Source organism: Canis lupus, chromosome 17 (assembly GCF_003254725.2).
Source record: "Canis lupus dingo isolate Sandy chromosome 17, ASM325472v2, whole genome shotgun sequence".
NCBI lineage: Eukaryota > Metazoa > Chordata > Mammalia > Carnivora > Canidae > Canis > Canis lupus.
In genome coordinates this window covers 25,553,731-25,576,631 of record NC_064259.1, presented here as the reverse complement: position 1 = coordinate 25,576,631, position 22,901 = coordinate 25,553,731, and the positions used below count along the sequence as shown (strand labels likewise).

The window sequence follows — 22,901 nt, the reverse complement described above, 5'->3', positions numbered from 1 at the left end:
AGAACCGGAAGTCATTTAGTTAACTTGGAGCTTACCTCTCATGGGAGAGAATGGCTACAGATGAGATTGCATGAATAGGTAAAGAAGGGATCATGAATCTTGCGTGCTATTCAAAGGATTAGCTTTTTTTTTCTGGAAGTGTTGGAGGAACCATTAAAGGAATTAGAACAAAGGAATGACATATCAGTTAACCCTGTTAGAATTATTACTTTAAAATATCCACAGTAGTGGGTATTTTCACTTTGAGAGCAGAGACTTGTATGACACTTCCAGAGAAATAGAAGTCTTGGACTAGGGTTGCAGAACTGGAGATGGGAAAAGAGGAAACATATATGAGATATATTAAGTTTAACAATCCACAGGACTGGGGTGCCTGGTTGGTTAAACATCTGCTTTCTGCTCAGGTCATGATCTCAGGGTCTTGGAATTGAGCCCCACGTAGGGCTCCCTGCTCATTGGAGAGTCTGCTTCTCCCTTTCCCTTTACCCCTCCCCCCACTCATGCTCTCTCTTACTCTCAAATAAATAAATACCTTTAAAAAAAAGAATCCACAGGATTTAGTGGAAATCCTTACTTACTCCCAATGGAAAGAGATTGGGAGTAAGGAAGAGGAAAGAGTCTGCTGTGACTTCATGTTTGTTGTTTAGGTGGTTGGAAGTGTTATTTGTCAAGTGAGGAAACAGAAGAGGACCTGGTGTGGGGTGAGGGGAAAGTTTTGAACACCATTAGTTTAAGAACATGCAGATGGAGCTGTCTAGTTATTCTTTGGTAATAAGGACCCAGTGCACAGAGTTCTGAACTGGAGATAAAGCACTATAATCATCAGTGTATGGTTGGTAATTGCATTTATGAGTACAGATGAGATTCCCCAGGAAGAATGTGGTGAGTGAAAGGAGTGCCAAGAATGGTACTCTCCGGAACACCACCATTTAAAGGCAGTCGAGGAAGGGTTGGCATGCAAAAGAGGTGAGATGACTTGCAATTTAATATAGGATGGTCAGAAGAATGAAACTGGATCATTTTTTTATAATGTACACAAAGACAAACTAAAGATGAATGGAAGACCTAAATGTGAGACAGGAATTTATCAAAATCCTAGAGAAGGACTCGGCAACATCTTTGACCTCAGTCACAGCAACTTCTTGCCAGACATGTGTCCAAGGGCAATGGAAACAAAAGCAAAAATGTAGTATTGGAACTTCATCCAGATTAAAAGCTGCACAGCAAGGGAAACAGTAAACAAAACTAAAAGGCAACTTAGGGAATGAGAGAAGATATTTGCAAATGACAGATAAAGGGCTAGTATCCTAGATCTATAAAGAACTTACCAAACTCAGCACCCAAAAAACAACACAGTCAAGAAATGGGAAGAAAACATGAGCGGACAATTCTCCAAAGAAAACATACAAATGGCCACCAGCTACAGGAAAAAAATGCTCAACATCACTTGGCATCAGGGAAATACAAATCAAAACCACAATGAGGGACGCCTGGGTGGCTCAGCGGTTGAGCTACCACCTTTGCCTCAGGGCGTGATCCTATAGTCGCAGGATCGAGTCCCACATCGAGCTTCCTGCATGGAGCCTGCTTCTCCCTCTGCCTGTGTCTCTGCCTCTCTGTGTGTGTTTCTCATGAATAAATAAATAAAATATTTTTTAAAAAACCACAATGAGATACTACCTTACAACAGTCAGAATGCTGAAAATTACTAAGACAGGAAACAACAAATGTTGGCAAGGATGTGGAGAAAGGGAAACCCTCTTACACTGTTAGTGAGAATGCAATCTGGTACAGCCACTCTGGAAAATGGTATGGATATTCTTCAAGAAGTTAAAGATAGAGCTACCCTATGACTCAGCAATTGCTCTACTAAGTATCTACCCCAAAGATACAAACCGAAGGGTCACCTCCACCCCAATGTTCATAGCACCAATGTCCACGATAGCCAAACTGTGGAAAGAGCAGAGATGTCCATCGACAGATGAATGGATAGAAAAGATGTAATATGGATATGGATATATAATGGAATATTAGCCATTGGAAAAGATGAATACATACCATGTACACCAATATGGATGGACATGGAGAGTATTATGATAAGTGAAACAAGTCAGTCAGAGAAAGACCATTATCATATGGTTTCCACTCATATGTGAAATTTAAGAAAGCACAGAGAATCTTTGGGGAAGGAAGGGAAAACTGAATGGAAAAGAATCAAAGAGGGAGACAAACCATGAGACTAACCTCTGGAAACAAACTGAGGGTTGCTAGAGGGGAGGTGGATGAGGGAATGGGTAATTGGGTGATGAGCATTAAGGAGGGCATATGATGTGATAAGCAGTGGGTGTTATACACAATAACAATAAATTCAATAATAAATTGTTGAACACTATATTATTGTTCAATAATAAATTGTGGAACACTATATCTGAAACTAATGTGCTATATGTTGGCTAATTGAATTTAAATTTAAAAAAATTGGATGGGATGCCTGGGTGGCTCAGCGGTTGGGCGCCTGCCTTCTGCTCAGGTCGTGATCCTGGGATTCCCAATCGAGTCCCGCATAGGGCTCCCTGCGAGGAGCCTGCTTCTCCCTCTGCCTATGTCTCCACTTCTCTGTCTCAGTCTGTGTCTCTCATGAATAAATAAATAAATAAATAATAAATAAATAAATAAATCTTTATTTAAAAATAAATAAAAATAAAAACTGGATGGTCAGAATATGCAAAATTGAGAAAGAGACAGTTGGACAAAGATTTCAGGGATGTGATCATTTGTACTGGATCCATTCAGTTAAGTTGGAACTATGATTCCTGAATTCATATTCCTATATGTCTTCAGGTTAGAGTTTCTCAAAAGAATAGTTTGTACAAGATTTGTAAAGAAGTGAAGCAGTAGCCATTGCACTGTGAGCCTCTTCTTAGATGTGGTGATTGACAAATGCAATGGGTTCCAGCTTCTCCTGATGGTCCTATGGTTTGCCTTTAGCTGTTCTTCCTATTTGCAAACCCTGTCAACCAACAGAGGCCCCTAGACAGTTAGCTGTGGCCCCACATAAGTGGTAGCTACGCAGATCAACTGATTTTGTCAGGCTCATGTTAGCAGTTGGATGTGCTTACCTTCTCAAGTCAGTTGGTGAACTCCTTCTCGGGTTCTTCAACTCCCTCTTCTAGAGCTCCACATTCCCAGCCATTATTTCATCAAACAATTTCTCTGTCCCTTTCTCTCTCTCCTCCTTCTCGATTTCCATAATATGTATTTGGTCAGTTTGATGGTGTCCCACAAGGCCTTTATACTCTGATCATCTTTCTTCATTCTTTTTTCCTTTCCTTTGGAAGGAAGATTCCTTCTCTCTCTCTCTCTTTCTCAAGTAAATAAATGTTTAAAAAAATTTTCAGCACATTGAAGATATTCCAGTCTTTTGTTTTCTAGTTGCTGTTGAGAAATGAGCTTCATTTCTTTGAAGATGATTTTTCTGTTTTTTTTTCCCCAGTGGCTTTTAATATATATTTGCCTTTCTATATGCAGAGAATGGAAATAGAAATGAGTAAGTGGTATGGATTTCTTTTTTGTATATGCTTCTTGGAATGTATTGGGTAACCTGAACCTCAATGTTTTTGCCTTTCTTTAGTTACTGAAAATTTTAGTTACTATCTCTTCCAATAGTACCACTATTCATCTCTCTCTCTCTTCTCCTTCTGAAAGTCCAATTAGATATATAATAGTTTCATGGCACTTACTATGTGCCAAGTACTATGTGAGTGGTTTGTGTTTTTTTAAGATTTGTTTATTCAGGATAGAAAGAGAGAGAGTGGGAGAGATGATGGGAGGGACAGAAGGAGAGAGACAGAATTTGAAACAGACTCCACACTGAGCGTGGAGCTTAAAGCGGGGCTCGATGCCACAACCCCAAGCCCACAGCCTGAGCCGACACTAAGAGTCAGATGGCCAACTGACTGCGCTAACCAGGAATTCCAGTACTGTAAATGCTTTACATTAAATCATTTAATCCTCATTACAATCTCATGAGTACGTATCTTTCACTTACAAATAAGGAATATGAGGCAGATAAAAGTTAATCACTTGCCAAATATCACAGAAATACTAAGTGGTAAAATTAGGATGTAGACTCTAGTAATCTGCAGTCAAATGCTCTGCCACTGAGCTATACCCCCAACTCTAGTAATCTGACTTGAGTTTGGACCTCAATGCTCTGAAAACTTATTGTTTTTTGCTACTTTACATTATTCTTCCTTTGATGCTTAAGTTTTTTGATGGTTCTGTTTTGTTTTGGCTCTGTTCAAGTTAATAGGTCACACAGCTCTGGTTGTTTACTGAATGTGACACCTTGCAATCAACTTGCAGTAGCCACAATGGAATTTAAAAGAGTAGTTTTGATGTAGCTGCACAAGGGCTGCTTCTCAGTCACTGTTTTGTCAATGGTGATATAATCTTAGTAAATTATAGACACCCATTCCTCCAATCCACACTTTGGGCAGCTGAGGTTAGGATATTTCCAGACTGTGGTTCTTGTTTCTGGAATCTTGTTTCAGGAATTCATGTCTTGTTTTTGTTTGTTTGTTTGTTTGGTTGGTTGGTTGGTTCTTTAAATAACGGTTTTGTTGACCTTCTAGGAGTGGTACAAATGCTATGTTTATTTTGATAATTTGACTTTCAATGTTTTAAATATTGTTGAAGAGGGCTAGCTTACTCAGACTAAGAACATTTAACTATGATATTCATTGAGACTACCTCAAGTGGGAAACCCATGACTTGTTTATTTTTTTGGTTGTTTTTATATTTATAACATTTTTCTTATCTTAAAATTAATGCATAGTTATTAGAGAAAACAAAGTAAATATCACCCTATTATATTACCTATAGAAGTAAACACCATCTTCATGTAAATCCATACAATCCTTTTTCTAAGCATTTTGTATATAAAATATATTATTTCATACACACTTTTATAGCATTAACATTTTCAATGTCACCATATATTTTTCTACATTTTCAATGCTGCCTTTTATTTCATTTAATGAAGATCTTTTTTTTCTCTTAATAAAAAAAATAATTTATTGTCAACAAAGGAAATATATACAACAGGAAAGTAAGTGAAAAGGAGGGAGTGAACAAAGCCCCCAGGTGGTCTGCTTGGGCCTCCTGCAGGGATGGAGCGGGAAGAGGTAATGGAGGCCTCCTGGTTTAGGAGCCTGAACAGGTGGGGGAGGAGAGGCGTCCCCTGAGGTAGTGGGACTCAGTTCAAACCCCATCGTGACCACCTCTTATGTAAGGCACTGTGCCAAGGGAGAATGGTGGGGGCTAAGAGGGGGGAAGGAAGGGGACGGAGAGGTCTGGGTCAGCAAAAGGATTGGGGTAGGTGTTCTCCACAGGCCCAATGACCTACCATACGACAGCCCTGAGGCCAGCCTTGCCCTTCCCAGGGCCTGGCCTTGTGCCTTGCCAGGGGTCAACATCTTCCAGTGCCCCCAAGTAACAATGGATGCTGCCCCCCATCCTCTCCTCCATCCTGCCTTGGCACCTGGTTTTAGTCTCTCCATCAGGTGGCCAAGCTGGGCAGCTCTGAGTGATAAGCCAAAGGGGGACCTTGCCTCCTCCCTCCCTCCCTCCCTCCCCCCCATCCCCCCCTCCCTCCCTCCCCAGGAAAGCGAGAACCTACATGCCACTCCCTGCCTCTGGCTGCCCCCCCATGGTGGTGCTGGACTCTGACAGAACCACAGGCCAGTTGGGGGGGTCACCTCCTCCCACACTCTTGGTGCCCTGGGGGTGCTTGGACCAATCTTGCAGGAGGCTGACTGCCGGGGGCTCCTCCATCCGTACGCTACGCGGATAACCTGGAGATCCAGCGTCCCGCGAAGCCCCGGAGGGGGAGCTGGAGAGGGGCTTTCTGGCTGGGGAAGGCCGCCTCCTGCAGCGACCCCTCCTCTGGGTGAGTCCTTGCTGTCTGAGGCCCTGAGCTGTGTGTGAGAGAAGAGCTGGAGGACGAAGCCCGGGGGGTGGGGGGAAGCTGCCGTCGGTGAAGTGACGGACCTCAGCAGGAGCAGCAAAAGTCTCCGTGGGTGAGTCAGGTGATGGGGGGTCTGGGTCAGGGTCTGGGTCCAGGTCCAAGTTTTTGGTCATGGGTCTGCCTCTTTTCTTTCTGACCGGTTCTTCTCCAGGGGGCTCCTTCCATCTCTGACCACGGGGCTTCCTATTCTGTCTCTGAGGCAGGGGCAGCAGGAAGCTCGAGGGGGCGGAGTCCCCTGGGCCGGCTCCTTTTCGGGAGAGATGGGTTGTCCTCAGAGTCGAGGAGAACCGCGATCTCTGCTGGCGTTTAGGCAGGGTCTGGGTCGGAGCCCGGGTCAGCTTCCACATCCTGGCCTGAGTCTGAGGTGGGCGAGGAAGGCTGCTCAGCTCTGATGTCTTGCAAATGGGCCGCTCCCTCACTCCAGGCCTCCAGGATGTTGCTTTTCCCTGAAGGGCTCAGGTCCAGAGTGTGAGGCTGCTGCTCCAGGGTATGCATGCGCGCCGTGTCGGCAGGGGGGGCCGGATTTCGGACCCACGCACCATGCACAGTGCCCGCCCGCAGCCTCCGGGGCTGTTTCCCGCAAGGAACTCCTGCTCCCAAGACACCTGCTGCTTGGGCTCCTCACAGCCACGGCTGCCTGCCTCCAGCAGGCTGGGCCTCGGCGGTGGGGTCTTCTCCTGCTGGGCCACTCTGAGCATCGGCTCGGGCCGTGGAATTGCGGCCACCACCACGGCCTCTGCCTCGTCCTCCCCTTCCTCGCTTTTGAGCGTCACCTCGAAGCAGTCGAGCGCGGCGCCCTCGGCCTTCAGGACCGTGATGCGGCCGAGGCGGGGGGCGGGGGGGGGGGGGACGCGGTGACCGGACGCCGGAGGCCGGGCGCGCCCCCAGGGGCCGCCTCCCGCCCCTGCAGCCCCCTCCCCGCCGCCCGCCGCTCCCCGCCCGCCTGCGAGGGCGCGTCCGGGCCTCCCCGAGACCCAGCGCGTCGGACCCCGGGCGGGGAGGGCTCAATCCCTAATGAAGATCTTGCAGTTAATAAAGCCAATTCCCTATCTTTGGACATTGGATTTCCTTCCAAATTTCCATAATTACAAACAGTACCATGATAAACAACCTTTTAGCTGTACCTTTGTACATATTAATGAACGTTTTCTTAGGATAAGATTTTCAAAGAGAAATAACTGAGGTCAAAAGGGTGCAAATGTCTCAAGTATGTACACATTGGTAACTTGTCCTGTTAGAGGTAGCAACAAGTTGTACCTTCATTGGCGGAGTGTAAGAGTACTTTTTTCCCTACTCTGTCTCCATTATCAACACTGGCTATAATCATTTTTTAACATGCTAATATGATGAGTGATGTGTATTTTGTTGTTGCATATTTCGTTGATTTCAATTAACTTATGACACTTCAAAGTACTTGAAAAGTTGACAGAATCTAAATAGTAGGTGGAAGAGACATCTGAAAGGAAATGAAACGAAATGTTTTCAAATTTTAATTAATACTAGTGAGAGAAGAATGTAATGCAACAAATGTAGTGTAAAGGTAAATAAATCCCAGAACCCAGTCAATTGTCATTAAACTTATAGCCAAGGAAGCAGATGTTGTATACACCTAAAGGAATGGATGGCAACTCCAGAAAAACTGAATTGAAAGTCCTCAGAATTTATTTAAGCATATTGTAGGGTCATTGCTTAAGGACCAGTATGCCATATCATTGCTAATTCATTTTTAACTTGTTGGTTTTCTATTTTGTTATATGACACCCTCATCCGCTTCATCATTAAAGCCAGAAACTTCAATGTCATTGTTGACTCTTGCCTTTCACTCACCCGAGTCCCATCCAGTCTTCCTTGTTCTACCTCTCCAGTAGAGCTGGAAAGTACTTCTCTTCATCATCATTATCACTACTCTTATTCAAGTTACTATTATCTCTCATGTGAACAACTGTAATCACTTCTTAACTGGGTTTATGATGGAGCAGCTAATCTTTTAATTTCTTAGTTTTTTATTTTTTTAAAGATTTTATTTATTTATTCATGAGAGACAGAGAGAGAGAGAGAGAGAGAGAGAGGCAGAGACACAGGCAGAGGGAGAAGCAGGCTCCATGCAGGGAGCCCGATGTGGGACTGGATCCCGATCGGGTGTCTCCAGAATCAGGCCCTGGGCTGAAGGTGGTGCTAAACCACTGAGCCACCCGGGCTGCCCAGTAATCTTTCTAAACACAAACACCACCATGTCCTGTTTAGTGTAGACCCTTTCTGTGGCTTCCCACTTTATTTAGGGTGAAATCCAACTCTTTACCATCACTTGCTTACCTCCCCAGCCTTATCTCATGCCACTCTCCTGCTTGCAATATATTATTCTGGCTTTTATTCCCCAGTTCTTAGAATTAGTCAGGTTCTTTCTTACCTCTAGGGCTCTGTGCTTGTTCTCTGATTAGAAATTCCTTTCCCAGCACATTTAGGGCTGGTTAAATTCATCCTTGAGACCTCAGCTTAAATGTAACAATTCTAGGTTCTTTAGCTACCACATCAGTCTCTATTATAGTATGCTGATTATTTTTTTCCTAGAACTTATCACAAATATGTTATGATTCTACTTATCTACTCACTTACTTATTTTTTAAAGAAGCAAATAAATGAAAACAAAATGAGATACCACTTTACAAACAATAAGATAGCTGTAATAGAAAAGACAGATAATAACAAGTATTGACAAGGATGTGGAGGTGAGGAGCCTGGCTGGCTCCCGTCAGTTAAGTGTCTGCCTTTGACTGGGATTATGATCTCAGGGTTCCTGGATCAAGCCTCATGTTGGGCTCCCTGCTCAGCAGGGGGTCTGCTTCTCCTTCTCCCTGTGCCCCTCTCCCCTGCTCATGCTCTCTCCCTCTCTCTCAAATAAATAAATAAAATCTTAAAAAAAAAAGTACGTGAAGAAATTGGAACCATCATACACAGCCCCCATTAATGTAAAATAGTGCCACTGCTTTGGAAAAAAGTATGTCAGTCCCTCAAATGGTTAAACATATATGATCTATCAGTTTTACTCTAAGGTATATATCTAAGGGAAGTATATGTCCACACAAAAACTTGTATGCTAATATTCATAGCAACATTATTCATAATAGCCAAAAAGTGGAGGTAATCTAAATGTTTATCAACTAATGAATAGTTTCCGTTATAGTCCATATAATGGAATGTTATTTGGCAATAAAAAGTAATGAAGTGCAGATACATGCTACAACATGGATAAATCTTGAAAATATTATGCTAGGTGAAATAAGCCAGTTACAAGCAACCACATATTATGATTCCATTTATATGAAATATTCAGAATAGGCAAGTCTGGAGACAGTAGATTAGTGGTTGTCTCAGGCTGGGGGGCATTGGAGTTAAGAGTAATAGCTAAGGAGTATAGATTCTCTTATGGGGGCAATGAGAATGTTCTAAAATTGTAATGATGGATACACACCTCTAAGAACATACTAATGGCTATTGATTTATACACTTTAAATTAGTAAATTTTAAGGTATATGATTTGTGTCTCAATAAAGACATTTAAAAAGATAAGCGGATGGCCTTATGCAGAAACTGAAGAACATTCAAATTTAAGTTTATTTTGATAGTTACTAAAACATTGGGTTTCAGTTTTAACATATTTCTGTTCAAATTTTACTTCTGCCTAAAGTTGAACATATACTTAACAAAAGACCCATCAATTATAATTCTAGGTATTAGTTATATTACTCAGGAGAGGTCATTTCATTCTTCTAAGCCTCAGTTACTGTTCTGTAAATTGAAGATGATAATCATGTCATATAGGTAAAGGTTAAATGAGATAATACATGTAAAACACTTCACAGATAGTGAATAGTATGTATCTTTTTTTTTCTTTTTTTTTTTTTAGTTTTTATTTATTTATGATAGTCACAGAGAGAGAGAGAGAGAGGCAGAGACACAGGCAGAGGGAGAAGCAGGCTCCATGCACTGGGAGCCCGACGTGGAATTCGATCCCGGGTCTCCAAGATCGCGCCCTGGGCCAAAGGCAGGCGCCAAACTGCTGCGCCACCCAGGGATCCCAATAGTATGTATCTTGATGAAAAAAAAAAACACTCAGCAAATGGGTGAAGGGAAGGGCGAGATATAGTTTCCCAGTTTTGGAATAAATTAATCACTGGAACAAAAGGTGCAACATAGAAAATACGGTCAATGATATTGTAATAGTGTTATACGGCAACAGATGGTAACTACACTTGTGGTGAGCATGGCATAATGTATAGAGATCTTGAATCACTGCTGTACACCTGAAGCTAATGTAATGTGTGTCAACTATAATCAAATAAAAACTTTTAAATAAAATAGATAAAGATGTCTACAAGAAAAAACACTCAACAAAGTAGGAACAGAATAGCAGTTCCTCATTCTGATAATGGACATATGTGGTAGGCAGAATAATGGCCCTCGAAAGATGTCCAATCCTAATACCCAGAACCTCTGACTATGTTATGTGGCAAAAGAGAATTAAAATCGTAGATGGAATTTTTACTATCTTGGGTTAACAGATTTAATATGATACAAAAAGCACAAATCATAAAAATAAATAAATGGTGAATTGAGCTTCACAAAATATTTAAACTGCTAAAGACACAAACCACAGACTGGGAGAAAATATTCATAATCCATATATCTGACAAATGATTTGTCTCTAGAATACTTAGAGAATTTTTATAACTCATTGTCATTAAAATATGGACAAAGGATTCAAAGATATATTTCCTGAAAGAAGATACTCATTTGGCCAATAAGTACATTAAGGGTGCCCAATATCATTAGTCTTAATGGAAATGGAAATTTATAACCATAACAAGATACTCATGAGAATAACTACGTTTAAGGGGACTGATAATACAAAGCATTGGAGAGGATGTGGACCAACTGGAAATGTAACATATAAAGACAACTGTTTGGTGTTTTTTTTAGAAAGTTAAACATATACTTATCATGTGATTCATCAATTCCAATCCTAAGTATTTACCTAAGGAAAACCTGTCTACACAAAGACTTGAGCGTCTGCCTTTGGCTCAGGGTGTGATCCCAGGGTCCTGGCATCAGGTCCCACATCAGGCTCCCTGCAGGGAGTTTGCTTCTCCCTCTGCCTATGTCTCTGCCTCTCTCTGTGTGTCTCTCATGAATAAATAAATACAATCTTAAAAAAAAAAAAAAAGACTTGTACAGAAATGTGCATAGTAGCTTTCTTAATAACAACTATTAAAAATAAAATCTTAAGAGGCACTTGGATAGCTCAGTCTGTAAAGTGTCTGACTCTTGATTTTGGCTCAGGTCATGGTCTCAGGGTCCTGGGATGGAGCCCTTGTGGGCCCTGTGCTCAGTGGGGAGTCTGCTTCTCCCACTCCCTCTGCCCCCACCCCTGTCATGCTATCTCTCTCAAATAAATAAAATATTAATAAAATAAAATAAAATCTTAAAAAAAAAAAAAAAGGGCACCTGGCTGGCTCAGTCAGTAGTGAGTGTAACTCATGATCTCAGGGTTGTGGGTTTGAGTCCCATGTTGGGTGTAGAGATGACTTTTCTTTTTAATCTTTTTTTTAAAGATTGTATTTATTTATTCATAGACACACACACACACAGAGAGAGAGAGAGAGAGAGAGAGAGAGAGAGGCAGAGACACAGGCAGAGAAAAGCAGGTTCCATGCAAGGAGCCCGACCTGGGACTCGATCCCCGGACCCTGGGATCACGCCCTGAGCTGAAGTCGGTGCTAAACCGCTGAGCCTTCCGGGCCGCCCTGTAGAGATGACTTAAAAGCGAAATCCTAAAAATGAAAAACAAACTCCCAAACTAGAAACAATCCAAATATCTATTAACAGATTAGTGAATAAATGGATAAATAAATTGTGCTTTATCCATACAATGGAATAGTACTAGCAATATAAATGGATGAACTACTGACACGTACAAGAACACGAATGAATATTAAAAATATTATGCGAGTGATAGAAGACAGACACAAAAGAATATATACATTATGATCCCATTCATATGAAATCCTAAACAAGAGAAATTCTAATCCACAGTAACCAAAAGGAGATTAGTCGTTGCCTGAGACAAGAATTGATAGGCAGGGAAACTGCAAACAAAAAAGGCCTGAGGGAACTTTTTAGGCATGTGGAAATGCTTTGTATTATGTTTGTGGTAGTCTTTATCAAAGCTCATCCAACTGTACAACTTTAAATGAGTGGGTTTTCATGTACATAAACTAGTATTCAATAAAGCCAATTTATTAAAAAAAAAAGAAGAGGCAAAGGACTGGAACAGACAATTCATATAATAAGGACTCAGAATTGTCAGCAAAGACGAAAGGAGCTCAACTAATAATCTAAAAAAAACAATATTTGAGTAACAGTGAGATACCATTTTATATTTACCTGATTAGCAGAAGTTTAAAAGAATGACACAGCCCAATGTTGTAAAAGTACAAGTGGTTCTTCTCTTATGACCTTGTGAATGGTTCACATAGATATACCCTTACTCAAAAGCAATTGGACAAATTAGATAAATCCTTAAAAAGTGTATTTCCTTTGACACCGAATTTCTATTTTTTGGAATTTATTCTAGGGAAATCTTCAGAGAAGTGTGCACATATGTATGCACAAGGATATTTATCAGAATGAAAACTGGATACAGGGCAGCCCCGGTGGCGCAGCGGTTTAGCGCCGCCTTCAGCCCAGGGCGTGATCCTGGGGACCCAGGATCGAGTCCCGCGTCGGGCTCCCTGCGTGGAGCCTGCTTCTCCCTCCGCCTCTCTCTCGCTGGCTCTGTATCTCTCATGAGTAAGTAAAATAAAATCTTAAGAATCATCTTTTAGGGGTGCCTGGCTGACTCAGTTGGTAGAGCATGCAACTCTTGATCTTAGGGTCATGAATTCAAGCCCCACGTTCGATGTAGAAATTACTTAAAGAAAGAAAAAAATATGAAAAAAAGAGAATCATTTCTTAAGAGTATTTCATGACATGAAAAAATCTCAAAAATCTTTATGAAGTGAGGAAAATCTGTTTATAAAATAATATATTGTGATCCCAATTTGTATATGATCCCAGTTACATTATATATACTAAATAAATGAAAGGTAACATCTTAGAGTATCAACAGGGATTATTTTTGGATGGTAGGATCATAGGTGACATTTGTGTCTTTTGTATTAAGCTTTTCCATATTTTTCAAGTTTTCTGAAATTAATATATTTAATTTATTAATTTATTTAATGCTTTCAAAAAGCATTTTGAAATTAAAAAAGTTTTTGAAAGATAAATGCAATTTATTTTTTTTTATTTATGTATGATACTCACACAGAGAGAGAGAGAGAGAGGGGCAGAGACATAGGCAGAGGGAGAAGCAGGCTCCATGCACCGGGAGCCCGACGTGGGATTCGATCCCGGGTCTCCAGGATCACACCCTGGGCCAAAGGCAGGCGCTAAACCGCTGCGCCACCCAGGGATCCCGATAAATGCAATTTAATTAGTTCAAGTGGGACAGAAGTACATCCCATCCAGAGCTTTGCTATATGTTGTCCATTGAGCCAAGAAGTAATTAATTAGCTCATTAGTTGCATACAGAAGTACTTTTGTGGAATCAACTTTCTAAAAACTAGAAAAACATCATGCTTATGTTTCAAACATATATAGGCAAATCCAGACCCATCCTCAATAGTATGGTGGATCAATTATCTTAGACACCAACTAGCAAGCCCTGCTTGGTTTTTCTCTCAAGACCATTCTCAGCACTCCTGAGTTCAATGACCCAGAAATCTAGGGCCTCCCATGGTTGGAAGAAGGAAGACCCCTTCCAGGGGCCTCCCTGTAGCATCAAGGAGGTCTGAGATTCCCAGCCCTCTGTGGCAGAGGTGGGAGAAGCAGAGAGAGCATCAGTCTGTCATCCAGGGGTAGAAAACACACCTCTGAAGACTGACATGTAGACTGCTACCTTTGAACAGGAGAAGAGAGTGACATCTTAGCAGGCTGGGGCCCTCAGGCAGCTAGCTGGGCTCCACATCAGGAAAGGGAATTTGCACATCACCTGAGCCCAGGGAACACTCAAGAGGACAGCAGCAACAAATTCCATACAAGAACTGAGCTGAGAAGAGTGTGCTGAGCCTCCTCATTACTGATAGAGACAGCCTCCTGAAACTTAGGATACATCCGAGAAGTAAAGCAGCAAGAAAAATGACCACGGGAGTTTTAGGGTGGAATGTGATTAAATTATATACCTGGCTGGACTGAGGGCTCAGAGATGCGTTTTCTGCCATCCACTGACATGGAAGTTGTAACAGAGAGCAACCTGATATATAGAGAAATGAAGAAAGTTCGTGTGTGTGTGTTTTTTTAAGATTTTATTTATTTATTCATGACAGACACAGAGACAGAGAGAGGCAGAGACACAGGCAGAGGGAGAAGCAGGCTCCGCGCAAGGAACCTGATGTGGGACTTGATCCGTACCCCGGGATCACACCCTGAGCCAAAGGCAAAGGGACCAACCTTTGAGCCACCCAGGCATCCCAAGTTTGTGTTTTTCACACCTGTTTGTTACTGTTAAATTTATAGATTAAATCAAACATAGGCAGTAGAACTGTTCTAAGTTGCTTTTTCCAAAATATTTGCATTGTAAAAAAAGAACTGAGTGGATAGGCAGGGTGATTGACCTATAGAATTTGTTATTTAACTAATGATGGTATATTAGTTAAAGCTTGTTCTCACCATCTCCCCTATACTCTCCCTTAAACATTTGTTTATTTTTACTTAAATTTATTTGTGTTTTATTTATTCATTTGTTTTTTAAGTAGGCTCCACACCTACTGTGGAGCCCAATGCAGGGCTTGAACTCAGGACCCCGAAATCAAGATCTGAAATCAAGAGTCAGAGACTAAACTGACTGAACCACCCAGGTTCCCCTTAAGGTTTTTATTTTTTATTATTTTTAACTTTTAAAATTTTTTTAGAGGGAGAGAGAACAAGTGGGGTGAGGGGCAGAGGGAAAGGGTGAAGCAGGCTCCCCACTGAGAAGGGAGCTTGATGCTGATTTCTATCCCAGGACTCTGAAATCATGACCTGAACCAAAGGCAGAAGCTCAAACTCCTGAGCCACCTAGGCGCCCCTTAAAGTTTTTAATTTTAAGTAATCTCTGCACCCAACATGGGGTGTGAACTCACAACTCTGAAATCAAGAGTTGCATGATCTACCAACTGAGCCAGCCAGGCACTCCTCTCCTTTAAGTTTTTTTTTTTTTTTTAAAGATTTATTTATTTATTCATTCAGAGAGAGCCACGAGAGAGGCAGAGACACAGGCAGAGGGAGAAGCAGGCTCCATGCAGGGAGCCCGATGTGGGACTCGATCCTGGGTCTCCAGGATCACACCCCGGGCTGCAGGCGGCGCTAAACCGCTGCACCACCAGGGCTACCCCCTCCTTTAAGTTTTTAAATCACCTATAGTGGAAAAGTAATTACATGTTGTTTATAGGACACTAGTCAAATTTATTCACCGAGTTTTCCTTTATTCCATCCCTTACCACTTTTATTCATAGAATCATAAATTTGAGAGTGACATCAGAGATAATTCAACTTTCCACATAATGCAAACACTAATCTCTTAAAAAATCCACACCAATTAGCTGCTAAGCCAGTATTTATTGTGATAAGGTACAACGGAGCCTATTCCAGAGGGTTTAAGCAGAAAAGAAATTTACCAAGGATATCAGACAACTCACAGAATCTTCAGGAGAGTCCCGGGAACCCGCAAGGGAGGCCGTGCAGGCAGCAGAGTAATATTAGTGCTGGATTGCTCATGTGGAAACCCTACTGTTGATACCATTGGGCACAGGCTCCTCAGGACACTGGAGCAGAAGCAAATGTGTTGTTGCTTCCCAAAGCTGACTGCCTCTTCAGGGTTTCTCTGGGATGGCTTTCCTGCTGGCACTCTCTTGGCTCTAAATTGGCAGTCTCCAACATGGTGGTTTCATGTTGGCTTCCAATCAGATGGATCTAAGGGATATGTGCATGCTAACATCAAGGGAAGCTGTGACAAAGGGTTTTTGGCTACTACTCTGAGGATGCAGGTTTCACAATTTAGAAAACTCCCCAAATGTTGGAAGGTGTTCAAGAATTCAAAGAGAGCCAAAAGAATGACTAATTATCCTAAAGAAGTTCATTTATCATTGGGCTCCTTTAGCATTTTGAATGAACTAACGACTTCTTGTAAATAGCATTTTTCATCAACATTTGAGTCATGCTCCCTCTTCACTACACCATGTGTCTGCAATATCTGAACACAGCTATCAAAATTTCTTGAGGTTTTTTTCTTCTTGCCAAATATCTCCAATTTTTTCAAATGTTAACTTTAGCACAGGATTTCAGTCCCCTTGAAAATCAAACATCTGTCCTCCAGCAGCCTCTTTTATATCGTGTATCTGAATTGACAATTCCAATTATAAGGGCTGAGGGTAGGAAATTATAGGTATATTTATATGTGTAACACACACACATATATATATAAAGCTGAGGATACTATGCACAATGTACCATGACTTCCTAAAGGAAGTCAAGAAGATTTGACCTTCTTTCAATAAGGTTTATTAGGAAGTTGCCAAGTGTGACTTGGCCCAATAACTTCCCCTGTCTCTGACTGCAGAAGACAAAATACTCCAAAGACTCCAAAATTCTAGAATGACTATTAGAATTATAAGTTACAGGCCACCAGGGAGAAAAGTATTTTGACTTTTCCTCTCCTTCCTCATTAAACTGGGGATGAAAAGCATGAGTATCTATAAATACTTAAAATCACAGAGCAGTTGTACTGGTGTGGTGGTTTCTGATACAGTGTCTCAGATGATGATTATGAACAATCCCAGGGCAAGCTAGGTCACCACCAATTTATTGTTAAGAAGCTTGTGACTTGTTTTAGTCACAAGATGGAACCCACACTTGAACTCACGTCTTTTGGCTTCAGAGTCCTGGGCATTTCCAGTATTTTATACTTCCAGGAAAAGGAGTGAGAGAGCCTGGGAGGAAGAGCAAAAGGCCAAGGGACATAGCTCTTGGAATTTACTCAGCATGCTGACCTTTCTAGTAAATCATCTATTCTCAATGCATTGAAAACACCTGGCTAAAATCCATTTGCAATGGGAACTCATGAGTCCACAGGGAGGATTTGCTTGCATCAAAGTCGATATAACTGTGTTTATTTTACCATAATACACTATGGCATTATTTGTAACAAAATATCACAAACTAGATAGCTTAAAACAACAGAAATTTATTTTCTCACATTCTGGAGGCCAAAGTATCATTGGGCTGAAATCAAGGTGTCAACAGGAATACACTCCCTCTTGAGGCTTTAGAGGAGAATCCATTTTTTTTGCCTCTCCTAACTCACAGCCACATGACTCCAATCTTTGCCTCCATGGTCACACTGCCTCCTCCTCCTCTATCTCCTTCTGCCTCTCTTTTATAAGGACATTTGTGACCTGACCATGTTTAGAACTCATCCTAATAATCCAGGATTATTTCTCCATCTCAAGATCCTTAATTTAACCAATCTACAAAAATACAACATTTAAAAACTCCAAGGGTTAAGATCTGATATATTTGCATGGCCCCCTATGACTACATTTCCCCTTTTTATCCTGTATTATATAATTTGTTTTTATAAAAGCAATGGGTATTTTTTTACAGAAAATTAGACTATACAGATAAGCAAAGAAGAAAATTATAAATTACCTTAATTCTACCCCCACCCCTGGGACTTTAGCACTGTTAATATTCTGGTACCTACCTCTACCTCTGTGAACATACATTTGCATATAGGTTTCATTAAACTTTTGAAAACCCAGCTGATGGTGCCTGGGTGGCTCAGTTGGTTAAGCGCCTGCCTTCGGCTCAGGTCATGATCCCAGGATCCTGCAATGGAGCTTTGCATTAGGCTCCCTGCTCCGTGACGAGTCTGCCTCTCCCTCTCCCTCTCCCTCTGCTGCTCTCCCTGCTTGTGGTCTCTCTCTCTCTCTCTCTCTTAAATAAATAAATAAATAAATAAATAAATAAATAAATAAATAAATAAAATCTTAAAAAAACAAAAACCCCAGCTGATAGCACAACCTTGATCTCATTTCAAAGAAACCCACCTCCCAAGTCAGAAAAGATTATTGTTAGCCCCATTGGAAATGTGGAATGCAGACATTTATTTAGGGGACAACTTAGATCTCCCCTATGTCAGATAGATTAATGTCATAGTGTTCTTTTTGAAATAGGCAGTTAAATAACCTAAGAAGTTCATGGTAGTTTGTGCAAAGATAGAGGAAAGAATGTGCAAGAATGTCATTCTCAAGAGAACTGCCAAGAGATTTCTCACATCCAGAGCTGAATGCGAACTGGCTTCTTGGAGTCTGTGACCACAAGCTTCACATGTGTGTGCCAGTGGAGCTTGTGGCTCTTTATACTCAGGAGAATGTGCCATGCATCATCAGTGGAGTAGACTGACAGTGACCCACTGACATGACCCATTTGTTCTGTGCCAATGTTGCCCAGGACCCTGGTGACTGAGAGCATGCATTTGCTAGGAGTCTACTGGGATCCACGGCACAGGTGGCTCTGGCTTCTACAGCAGCATGCTCTAGCCAATCAGACTGGCTTGCTTAATTTCACTCGTTTGCTTACTCATAAAAATTAATATGTATTAAGTGTTCAAAACACTTTGCTTCATTTTAGCTATAGAACAGATAAGCCAACAGAACTAGGATTGATGTGCTGTGAATCAAAAGGAACCAAATGAGCGATTCCTTTCCTGGTGTGAATTTCTACCTCTTGCATCTTTAAATGTCAAGTTCCACTTTCTCCCCTTGCTACTTCTGCTTGCACTCATCTCCCCTTTATGAACTGGTAGAACTTGTCATTCTTACCATGCTTTCAAAGAAAAAGAAAAAGAAAAAAAGGGAACATGTGTTTGTCTTTCTCTTACAGTCCTCTACCACAGGACAGTCGGGCCTCCAACCTACAGAAATGCCTCCCTGTGACACAGAAAGCTAATAAACAGAAATTTTATTTTTAAAGTCTCTTTGATCCACCTAGAAGAGGGCAACTGGATTGTTCAGCCCGCTACTTGTTGGGAGAAAGGATGGGGTTTTAAGTGGTTGGAACCAAATATTAAAATTTGGGTTTACATTCATTTCAAGCTTGTGTCAGCAGCTATAAAAGGCTTTGCACCAATGAGTGTGGTTTTGCATGGCTGGCTAGATTTGACTGCAAGGGAAACTTTTAGGGGTGTCAGTGTGGTTTCCTGGGATTTCATTAGGTTACTTGGAATTGATGTTAAATGCACATGAAGTCAGAGGGGTGTGTTTTTGCTCTGAGACAAAGCGAAGGAAAGGACTTTTGAAAAATACTTGTTGGACTTACAGAAAGGAAACCTACTCTTGTTTCTAAAACTGTTGTTAGAATCACAGGTCAGCGCTGAGAAGGTGTGGGGGACTACTCAGTCCCTCCAGTCCTCAAATTCCTGACAAGAAACCCAATATCTGGAGAAAAAAGTGAAGGGCACCGCTGTTCAGAGGATGCCTAGGTTGATGGGGTCTTTATGTACTTTCAGTTACTACTTGCAATGCTGGTTTAGAGAGGTGGAAAACGTGGTAGAGAGAGTTGATATGCTTCAGGTCATGCAGTTCCTTGACTGCAGATAGGATAGCACCCACTCCTGTCATTGCTCTCTTATGAGTTCGGCACACTTCTAACTATCTTAGTCTGTGAGGGCCGCCATCACAAAAACCATAGAAAGAGAAGGTGATTTTCTCACAGTTCGGGAGGCTACAAGTCCAAAATTGTAGTATCAGCAGGTTTGGTTTCTCCTGAAACCTTGGTTTTCAGAGGGCTGCCTTCTCACTGTGTCCTCACATGGTCTCCGCAGGGCAGGATTCCCTGGGGCCTCTCTTTGTGTGTATAAATCTTATCTTCTTATAAGGACCCCAGTCAGATTGGATTAGGGCCCACCCTAATGGCCTCATTTTAGCTTAATTCCCTCTTTAAAGGCCTCATTGCCAAATAGTTATGTCGTGAGATACTGAATACGAGTTTTTAGCATCTTCAGAATCAGCTGAGATTCCTGCCTCATGATTCATGTAGCAATTTTATTTTTTAAAGATTTATTTATTTATTTGAGAGAGAGAGAGAGCAGGAGAGGGGGGAGGGTCAAAGGGAGAAGCAGACTCCTCGCTGCACAGGTAATGCAACGTAGGATTTGATCCCAGGACCCTAGGACCATGATGTGAGCAGAAGGCAGACCCTTAACTGACTGAGCCACCCAGGTGCCCCCATGTAGCAATTTTAATTGATTATTTTAGCAGAAAGGGATGGACAGCCAACCCAGGAATGAGTTTTTTCTCTTTACATGCAAATATAAGGATCTTCTTGCCTCCTTCCTCTATCTTCCTCTCTTCGGTTCTCTTAAACTCCCAGTCAGTGGAGGTCTGATACCTCCAAGACTCCAATCTTTTTTTTTGCAGGAGTAGAAAGGGAGGCAAAAAACTTTAGTAGCTGCTGTTTACTGAGTCCTTTCTGTGTACCAGTGATTCCTTGATCAAGGCTTCCCAGCTCATCAGTGGTAGAGCTGGGATTTGAACCTAGTCCTTTGCTCACACTCATGTGCTGTCCACATTCTTCTTTCTTTTTTTTTTTTTAAGTTAAAGATTATTTATTTATTTATTCATGAGAGAGAGAGAGAGAGAGAGGCAGAGACACAGGCAGAGGGAGAAGCAGTCTCCATGCAGGAAGCCTGATGTGGGACTTGATCCTGGGTCTCCAGGATCATGCCCCAGGCCCAAGGCAGGCACTAAACCACTGAGCCACTGGGGCTGCCCCCTTATTTCTAAGTTGTTCCCACATGGCTCCTTCCCTAAGCTGCTCCTCTGCCTAAAAATAGTCTTTTGCCTTTATTGCCTCAGGAACTTTGGTTTCTGTCAAGAACAACTCAAAAGTCACCTCTTCCAGCAGATTTTAATATTCTTCTGCAGGGGTTCCCCTAGAACACAGGCCTTCAAAATTGCATTGGCCTCAATTCATGATAAGAAATATATCTTATACCACTACCCAGTGCCAGGATACATAAATAATTGAAGTAAAACTTTCATGAAAAAAATACAGTGCATTCTGAGAGTTTTAATTTTATTTCATTAAAAATATATATACCTGGGTGCATGGCTGGCTTAGTTGGAGGAGCATGCAACTCTTGATCTCTGAGTCGTGAGTTTGAGCTCCACATTGGGCGTAGAGATTACTTAAAATAAATAAATAAATGAACTTTAAAAATACATTTATTTACTAATTATAACCCACTTAAGTTGCTATCATGACCTGCTAATGAGTTGGCCAATTTGAAAAACTGCCCTAAAAGATACTCTTTCTAATTTTGACAGCTTTTCTTGCTTCTCTCATTTCTGAAAGCCTCCAATCCTCTGGCACCTCATATAAATGCACTGGGGCCCATATAAAGGCACTGGTTCCTTAAAGGTTTTTGCTCATGAGTTTCTGCTCCTTATGGGTTTCTACTCCAGTAAGTGTGATTCTCTGTATCTACCTGTCTCCAGTTTGGGGGCACTTGTTTGTCCCAGTTGTCTGACAGATCTTAAAAGAGTTGTTGGGACGCCTGGGTGGCTCAGCGGTTGAGCCTCTCTGTCTTTGGCTGAGGGCGTGATCCTGGGGTTCTGGGATCAAATCCTCCTCAGGCTCCCTGTGAGGAGCCTGCTTCTTCCTCTGCCTGTGTCTCTGCCTCTCTCTTTGTCTCTCATGAATAAATAAATAAAATCTTTTTTAAAAGGTTAAAAACAAAATAAAAAGAGTTGTTGATTTTCAAATTTATTCAGTTTACTTTTTACTTGATGTTAGGTTGGAATAACAACTTCTTTACATACCACAGCAGAAACTAGAAGTCAAAAAGGCTTCTTTTAAAAATATAAATTAATAAACACTTAAATTTATATGGAAATGCAAACAATTCTTTGAAAAAATAAACAAAATGGAAGGATTTATACTACCTGACTTCAAGATTTATTGTAAGGATACAATAATCAAGACAGTGTGATTGATATTGGCATAAAAAGAGACATATAGGGACAGCTGGGTGGCTCAGCTGTTGAGCATCTGCCTTTGGCTCAGGGCGTGATCCCATGGTCATGGGATTGAGTCTCACATTGGGCTCCCTGCATGGAGCCTGCTTCTCCCTCTGTCTCTGTCTCTGCCTCTCTGTGTTTCTCATGAATAAATAAATTAAATCTTAAAATAAAAAAAAAAAAAAGAACAGACATATAAATCAATGGAACGGAATAGAGTCCAGAAGCAGACTCACAAATTTAATGGGTAAAGAATAATCTTTTTAATCAATCATGCTAGAGAAATTGGATATCTCTATAGAGAAAAAAATGAACTTCAACTCCTCATCTCACTTCATGAACAAAATCTATCCCCAAAAGGATCAATGACTTTTAAATGTAAAAGCGAAAACTATAAAACCTCTAGAAGAAAACTTGGGTGAAAATCTTTATGGCTTGGGTTAACAATAATTTTGTTAACATACAAATAGCATGAATCAAAGAAGAAAAATTAATAAGGTAGTATCCATAAAAAGGATAATGTTTTTCAAAAGACGTAAGAGAATAAAAGGCAAAAACCATTTTATTAATTATGTTTTAAATTTTTTATATTTTATGGTGCTTTGCTGTGTTGGGGGTTCTGGCAGTTGGGAGGGACTCCCCCTTTCAGGGCTAGCTAATTTCTAGGAAGAGCAAAAATCTTGTCTGTGAGAGTGCTTTCTTATGCCAAACAACCAATC

The 22,901-nt window shown here is 41.3% G+C and overlaps 1 long non-coding RNA gene and 1 pseudogene across 1 annotated transcript; both read right to left on the bottom strand.

Annotated features, from left to right (window-relative positions):
- Positions 1–5,653: 5,653 nt before the first annotated feature.
- LOC112665002 (spindlin interactor and repressor of chromatin-binding protein-like) lies at positions 5,654–7,925 on the bottom strand (annotated as a pseudogene).
- A 7,781-nt stretch (positions 7,926–15,706) lies between these two features.
- On the bottom strand, positions 15,707–21,345 carry LOC125752721 (uncharacterized). Its single transcript, XR_007402871.1, has 3 exons — positions 21,263–21,345; positions 17,865–17,989; positions 15,707–16,075 (listed from the first exon to the last, which is right to left on the bottom strand). It is a non-coding gene; the product is annotated as an uncharacterized LOC125752721 (long non-coding RNA).
- Positions 21,346–22,901: the final 1,556 nt, after the last annotated feature.